The sequence below is a fragment of the Vanessa cardui genome, chromosome 25, assembly GCF_905220365.1.
Source record: "Vanessa cardui chromosome 25, ilVanCard2.1, whole genome shotgun sequence".
Classification (NCBI taxonomy): domain Eukaryota; kingdom Metazoa; phylum Arthropoda; class Insecta; order Lepidoptera; family Nymphalidae; genus Vanessa; species Vanessa cardui.
The window spans coordinates 7,729,764-7,738,666 of record NC_061147.1 but is presented as its reverse complement, the minus strand read 5'-3'; the positions used below and the strand labels follow the sequence as shown (position 1 = coordinate 7,738,666).

The following is an 8,903-nucleotide window of genomic DNA, read 5'->3' as shown; positions in this document are numbered from 1 at the left end:
GCTGGGTAAACACTCGTGATAAAAACACCAGCTGTATATTTTATTAATAAAATAAAATAATTAAGTTCCTTTTTTAATAAAAGTTTATCAGATAATCTGGTTCGCGTTTCCGAACGCTCAAACTTACCGCGCTTTCTCGAGTTCCCGCCATCTTTACCGGAAACTTTTTAAAATTGGAAGTAAGTGAAATGTATACAATTTAAAGTTTCAATAATTTGTGTAACATAAATATGCTGTGTGAGTGTTTTAATGGCAAGTTAATATAAATTATGTTATTCTATAATATCATACGAATAGCCGGCGTTGGTTTTAGCAAAGTGCTTTATTGCTAGTGCTTCTTAGAAACGACCGGCCTCCATGACAAATAGTTCGTGTGTGTTTTCAAGCAGAGATTATTACGCAGAAAACATTAAATTTGGTTTGGCAGAACAGCTAGATTTCATACAAGTTACGATTAGATATATGTAAAGTAAATATAGTTTAGGCCCAACCGGCGTCGAGAATGTCAACACGTGATGTAATCGGTAGTGAAATCCTTCTATTTTCGGGTTAGCTTGGAATCTGTTATTATAAAAGTAGGTACGAAACGCTCGCGATTTCCACACGTAGGTTGGAAATTATTTTTAATCTGTAATCCTGGTGCATATTTTAATGTCGGATGCGGGTACATTATTCGATTCTTAGTCAGCGGTAGTCAAAGCAGACGTAATGATAACGACTTGCCAAAGTTTCTAAGCGATACAAGATTCGAAAGATTAATATGAAATTTATTTGTAATTTATAATTCGAATGGGATTGAATAATCTTAATTGGAACGATTTGTTTAATTAAATAAGGATTGATTAACATTAAAATGGCACTAAATTCAATCCGTTGGCAATTGATCAATTTGTCGTCGACTAAAGCTTTTGTAAGTGAAATCTTGTTAAAAAAAAACAAAAAAAAATATAGAGCAACGTTTCAGTACACGTAGTAAATGTATAGCAATCTTAAAATTAACCAAATAAAAATAAATAAAGATAAACTGATATTTTCCAGTTACAAAAAAATTGATAAAAATATTATATTTTTTTTTACTATATATCCCAGTGATTTATCTAAGCCTATGTAGTTAATACGGTCGCTTGGGGCCCTAGCGGTCTATACAAGATACATTTATTACAAAATACTTTTTCTAAGAGACCTCCATTAAAGTTAAAAAGGCACGGCAAGTCTACTTGTGATAATTTTCTGATCATGCGTTTGAAACAGTATTATTACGGGGTGTGTAGCCCCATTGAATTGGACCGCACCTATGTTATCGCTCTAGCTGTTCTTGGTTCTTGGTTATCGTAGCTGAAATGTCTCGAGATTTAAGTTGCTTCCTTTATCAAAATCTCACAGTGATTTAACTGAGGCTGCACTGTTCAACGTAACCAATGTTATACGCCAAAGTTGACAGTGCACGTTCGTTTTCATAATAATCAATGATTCATTCGATATGTTTTGCATTGGGCCCCATAAAGACAAATTACGCCACTGATATTAGGGCTTGGGTATAGGTAGTCCTATATCAAACCCTTTTTGTTACTAATTCTACAAGATGTAATATCTTTAAAATTGAACTTTGTTGTAACGCCCGTTCCAAGTTCATTCAAGTAATGTTACTTGCTGAGTTCCAATTTTGAGAACTAGTGAGCTAGTGAGATTGATATTCCTAATATCTATGGGCGGTGAACAGTTACCATCAGGAATCAGATGGTCCATTTGTCTACCTTCTTAAATTAATAAAAAAAAATACATTATCATCATCATCATCATCATTATAATATGCAGTTTATATTAACTTATCGCTTTAAGTTTTCGATTAGTTATTTATCTCTTTCTTTAAAATATATTATGATAGTTTAAAAACCTGTCACCATTTTGCATGGATTCAATTATTGATAAATAATATGACATGACATAAACATCATTTACACCCCTATATCGCCATCACTAATGAAAATAATCATTACAATCGGAGATCATTCCCTACATCCAAATGAAGAAAATCTCTTTATAATATAAGTCCATACTTTCTAATGGGCGGACGATGACGGTGACGGTGACGATGGTCATAACCAGTTACTATTGCTCAAAGAAATTGCCACAGTAACGAATATTACCCATTAGATATAGGACCAGTTCACCAACCATGAGAATTAAGATGTAGCTGTAACTCAAACTCTTGAATCTTCAGCAATAGTTCTGGGAGTAAAATTCAATGAAAAACTATCCTTCAGGGAACATTATAATTACATAAGTGACAAGATTACAAATCGTGTGATGTTATAAGCAGAAACATTAAAAAGATTGAATGGTATATATGTCCATAATATGTTTTTGTGTTTTAACATATTTTCTGATATGGTTAAGTAGCTACTACTATCTCGTTTCGCTTGTCCTTAAATAAAAAAGGGCGGTAGTTCAACGGAATTATTTATGTAGATTGGTTATAGTCTTATAATTATATATTCAGTGCTATTCAGGTGATTGACATATACAGAAACAAAATATTCCATCTATAGATTAGTTTTTGCAGAATTAGTTATTGTGTATTCTTCGTTTTGGCTAACAGTAGATTTAAATCATAAAATAATAAGCTTAAAAATTTTCAAGTGCAATTCTAGTAAATTCCTTTAGAATGTCTCGTAATCCTTTCCGTGTTCATTGTTTTACGTATGATTCACTCTCATTGTTTAATTTTTGTCGGTTATTTGGACAGGGAACCAAAAAAGACACTGATATGATTATCACTACACAGTATAAGACAAAATCTCTCCCGTTATCTGTCTGTCCGTGTGTTATGTTTAGACCTTTAAAAGTACGCAACGGATTTTGATACATTTTTTTTTAATAGAGAGAGCTGACAAGGTGATGGCTTGTATGTATGTATGTGTAATACATGGATAACATAGTAGAAGTTTTGGTTTTGCTTGTATAACCCTTATCTGATTGAGTACCTTAAGCTAATTGTGCATTTAACTGACTGAAAAAAATTTGAACGTTCTGTAGTATATTCAATATCAGATTTGCAATCGTGAAAAGCCGGGGCAGGTCGCTTGTTACATCGATAAATTAACATGTAATCTCAAATGAATTACATTATGCAATTTATTATTATTAATCTTAGCCTAAATATATAGCACAGGAACTTTCTCGCCATTAAGAATTTTCCGGGAAACCGCTTCCCGGCGACCCACTGGAGCTCGACGTCCCATTTCCAGCGCTAATTAATAAACAGCCGGACAGATACACCCGTAAATAACTCGTCTCGAGAAAATATACAATTAAGCAACAATATTTGATGGAATTCAGTACTGGCGTTATGTTAATTCGGAGTGGACGACTAAATGTACAATCTTATATATTAATAGCGTAGCCGATTTTTGTCCCAGTCATTGTGGAACGGTAGCTGCACATAATAAATCAGTTGTAGCCTTATTTTGAAGAGCTCCAGTCGTAGATGTTCGAAAAAAGAAAGATGATTCTCGATTGCAATTTTACAATGAAAAAAAAATTACTGGCTGGTGAGAGCGATGCGAAGGCTTTATAAAAAAAGTCCGTAATTCTTTAAAAAAAAAGTAAATAAGTAAATTTTTCTGCATTGACTAAAATCGACACTGACTCATTCGCTAATTAAACCAGAACAAAGTACCACAAATACGTTTTCGGATTGATTAACTGGTGAGTGGGAGCTATCCAGACAGGTCTGAACAAACTAGTTAGTAAAACTACCAGAGAGTTAGATTTAGTTTTTTTTATTGCAAAACGTTATGGTGCAGGCCAAATAATGTGTAATGCCCTTACAGCGATCCCTTCAATGCAACCTTTACAAAGTAGGGTGGAATATTTTTATTCCTTCGATTTTGTTGCAAATAAAAAAATAACTATCGTAGTATATTATTATGTATATTAAAGAAATGGACATAATCCTACAGATATATAAATGAAAATTAATAACGATACTGTACAATAAAACTATACAGCCTTAGCGGAATTACTATGGTAGTCATGTAGTTCTAAATCCAAAATATTCTGTTTTAATTAAAATAATAATAAAATATACTTTAAGTAATCTATATTAATATTATAAATGTGCCAGCTCGAGCGATACTACTAGTGTAATGTACTTAATATAGAGAAAAGAGAGGAAGAAAAAGAAATAGAAAGGTCCCATGGGGGAGACGTAACGGGTTTTCCTAACATGACGGTTCCTAACAAAATAATTTAAAAAAAAGTAAGCGTATTTAGGTTCTTGTTATCATTGTCGTCAATCACCAAAAACATCTCTTATGTAAAATTTCAACCGTACACAGAAATAAACATTAAAAAAGCTCTTAATGAATTAAATTGGGTAGTACCAAATGCATTTTCCATAGTTGTACTCTTCTGACATTTACAACTGGATCACAAATTGCCGCCTTATCGCTACTAACGATTATTATAACTAAACAAAAGGTATACTAACACACCGCGACCAGTCACAACGCTCTATTAAATGCGAAAGCATTAAATAACGCGGACTGACATTTATTGGATGCGCTTTAAGTGATCCACTAAGATCTCTTCCTTGAACGTGATAGTGGAATGGAGGGTACTACAAAGTTTATAACTACAATTATTGTATTAGGTGATTTTTGGGCAGTTCTCTCGACTGTTTGGTCAATTTATGCATTCATTAATCTGTGCGATTTTGCTACAATTATAATAGTAGGAGATTTTTGGGAGGTCCCCTTTCCTATTTTGTCAATTAATTCTTGTATGAATCTGTGCGATTTAAGTCAATAACTTATGTTAATCGTTGAAGAAAAACATCTTACTACTGGTATTTTAAGGCTTAGCTTTTCGTATTTTCGTTTAAAATCAAAAATCAAAATCAAAATGAACTTTATCCAACCAGGCCTTTACAAGAACTTTTGAACTTTTTTTTCGCCATTTTACGATTAAGTGAAGCTACCACCGATTCGGAAAGTAGATTTTACCGAGAAGAATCGGCAAGAAACTCAGTAGTTACTCTTTATCAACATTTAAAAAATACGAAGTCATGTTAGTTAAGTACCATTATTGAAATTAATATATCCTGCTTGGAAGTCAACAGGTATCAACTCAACGCTTTTTCAACCGACTTCAAAAAGGAGGAGTTTATCAATTCGTCTGTATTTTTTTTTATCATCTATAAAATCTTGTATCGAACAATATGCTTTTTTTACCAATGTATTTTTACAAACGATTTGAATTTATGAAACGGCAAATTTAAAAATATCTGCGGAAATTTATTTTAGAAACGGATACCTTGCCAAAAAAAGGATTTATTGACTTTGCGGAGTCGGAAACTTGGCGGTAGAAGCTTATCCTTACTTCTAGTGCACATACAATAATTATCACTGATTTCATCAAAGCGATCAATGTTACTGTGAGTATACACAATATTGTTGTATATACTTAGACGCAACAGTGAGTATTCCTACTTTGCTAAAAACATCCCGAAGAGAGTCTTTAGCTCCAATATTATAAATAGACCGGATTGCTCTCTTTTGTAAAATAAAGACAGATTCAATATCTGCAGCGTTACCCCAAAGTAATATGCCAAAGTAATGTGACATAATACTGTGAAAATAACCAAAATAAATTATTATAATAATTGCGACAATTATTATATTTAATTTTTCCAGATTTTCACAGTAGAAAGGAACATTATTTCATTTCAGAAATATTGTGAGTTTGTTCAGTTCAAAAAATCCATTTCTAATGCGCAACCAACATTAGGAACTTAGTAAAACTATCCCTTGTGACTGTATTTATACCGACTCACTCACCCAAACGATTGTAAGAAATGCTGCTTGTTGGTAGAATTTATTACAATGAATGGGTGGTACATACCAGATGTATTTACACAAAGCCATACTACCGAGTAGTCCTGTCCAAATTACACAATCATTTTCAAAGAGTAAAGCAATTCACATGCCGTTTTAGTGTGGGATCGTAGAGATCATATGACTGAAATTTTATATGACACGTGCAGGTTAGCTTCGTCATATTTCCGAGTATGAAATAAATTATAAGCAATATATAAAATGGAAATCATATATCATTTTAAAAGCACGTGCAAACTACGAATACTGGATAGGTTTCCATTCCCAAATTTAATCTCGTGATTCTCAGTCCGCGTCTTCTACGACAAAAATAATTCATTATTCGCAGCGAGATCGACCGACCGACAATCCCACTGTCAGATTGATTATAATATCTGTTAAATGTTTATATTAGTTTTATTTTGATTTTTATAGTCAGTTTCTTTTCTTTTTTTTTGTCTTACATGATGAGTCAGCCTGTACTGATGTCGGTTATTTGTTTTAAGCCGTTTACATATACTTAGGGTTAAATGAGGTTTAAGAATTTATTCTCAAAAAAATAGATTCACTTACGTGAACACAGTATGGTAAATGTAATGCTAAGTAAATGGAAGAGAATATAATAAAATAGCTGTGTGTATTTTAATTGCTTGTATTAGATACTTTACAAAGTAATGATATACATATCACGGTTGCTTCTCGTATCAATAAAAAAATAACTTTTAAAGATACAGTTACTTCAAATACAAATAATCTTTTCGAATGTAAATTGGAATACAGTGGACTATTAAACTTAAATCTGTCATCGCAGTCGTGTCACGTTACTAGACGAGATATTAATCTATAAATAACAGTGAGCCATCTAAGATTAATTAACGATGCGTTATTCTTCACGGATCGCGATATTTTTACTTGATACGTTATATTCTGTAACGTCGCGAATTCTTGGGTCGTCGTTTCGGAACAGCTGTTTCGAATAACGATTTCGAAAGCTATGTATATTTAAGATATCTAGAAATAATAATTTAGACTTTGTGTTTCTATTCAATTTGGATACGTGTTTGTATCTTTTGATTATTTAATAAATTATTATAAATTTGAATAAGCGTGAGGAAATAAAAGACGAATTATCCGAGAGACAAGCTATTTGTGTAATAATGATTATTATTATACTGCGTTCTCATCATATTTTTTAAAACGCTTTCCACACTTTTTTAATGTGTGGTCAATTATTTTCATGCATAATTATTTTCGGACGATTACATTCGTCTTATAATACTCAGCAGTAAGTACTAGTTTTCAAGAAAACGTACACATGTTAAATAAAAATCTGCCATCTAAATATGGAAGTTGGAACTTCCAATCATTCTTAATAGAAGAGGAAGCCCCAATCCAGTATTAGGACACTAACATAATGTTATTTTATGTTACTACATTAGTTATATTTTAAATTGATCATCAAAATATACATTAGAGAAGTAGCCTTTTATAATATTTTGAATCGTCAATCTACAGAACTGTATTGAAAGTAAAGCTACTACTATATAATACTTTACTAATTAGAGCTGAGATGGCCCAGTGGTTAGAACGCGTGCATATTAACCGATGATTTCGTGTTCAAACTAAAGCAAGCACCTCTATATATGTGCTTAATTTGTGTTTATGATTCATTTCGTGTTCGGAGGTGAAGAAAAACATCGTAAGGTGAGTAAGTAATCGTAAGTGTCTAATTTCATCGCAATTCTGACATATGTGCATTCCACCAACCAGCATCAGAACAGCGTAGTGGAATATGTTCCAAAACCTCTCCTTAGTGGGAGCGGAGGCCGGAGGCCTTAGCCCAGCTGTGGGAAATTTACAGGCTGTTAATGTACTCACTAATTAATAACGAAATGACAGAATCTATAACACAAACTTTTAATTTGGTAGGTAGATTCCTTATAGAATCAGACATCCGTTGATCGGATTTTAATAAACTTCACCCCTAAGGGGGTAAAACAGGGTTTAGAAGTTTGTGCTTTATAAATTGTGTACAGGTAACGTCGCAGGTTCAGCTAGTAATGTAGTAAAGTTCTCGAGCCCTTTTCATTATTGCCTTCGATGATTGTTTAATGCTCGATCGATTTTAATCATGATGATAAAAATGTTTATGTACAACCATTCATCCATCCTCATGGCTGAACAATAACATCCAATTTGGCTAGCGAAGGTTGTAGATGAGTAATATACTAAATTAAATATAACTTTTTTAAATAATTATTTTGAACAATTGTACGCTGAAAAGTGGACTAGGAAATCACTGACAGGGTATATCATGTTTTGATTAACAACAAAAACGTAACTAGTTACACCAAATCTTTTTTTAAAAGATTATATTTTGTATAAATTACTTTTCTAAACGTCATCTAAAAAGTAAAAAGCAACAATAACCATTTTACTTATAACGTTTTAATTACATATTTTTTGTTTATTTCATGTGCGTATTAATTTATGACGTTTTATGTTTTCTTCCAATTTATTCGCTTTCTCTTTCTAAACTTTGTCTTAATTACAGGACCGCCTATTTTAATAGACCGGAGTATATTTAAGATAGCAGTGATTAAGAGCATTGAATATGTAAATACAGACGTACAAAGTAAAGGATAAATTGTTTTACTTGGCACGGCTCGGATTCGTTCAAGGGACATGAATTATGACACGAGTACAAACGCAAGTACAATAATATATCATGTAAATATAGTTTTCGGGAACGTACTAATTGTTTAAGATTTATTAGTTGACCATCAAAATCTTTAAATGACATCGGACTATGGTCGGGGTGATATTCTCTGTCAAATCACAAGTCCGATTTTTTGACAGAAAAATCTTACCATCTCAGTGTTTTGATTTCTGAAGTACAAGATTTTGAAATCGATACCAAAATATAAATTGAAATGTATAGTAAGAAGTAAATTAATGAAGTATTTTAGTTTTATAATGATATTAAAGGGTTGTCGGGGAAATATACCATATAATAGAATGTGGTTA

At 32.3% G+C, this 8,903-nt stretch overlaps 1 protein-coding gene across 1 annotated transcript in view; it reads left to right on the top strand.

Moving 5' to 3' along the window:
* Positions 1–8,903, top strand: part of LOC124540451 (filamin-A) — a 109,738-nt gene continuing 100,835 nt past the window's right edge. The window contains exon 1 of the mRNA XM_047118038.1: positions 1–179. The gene's annotated coding sequence lies outside the window, so the exon portion shown is untranslated. The remainder of the gene's footprint in view (positions 180–8,903) is intronic.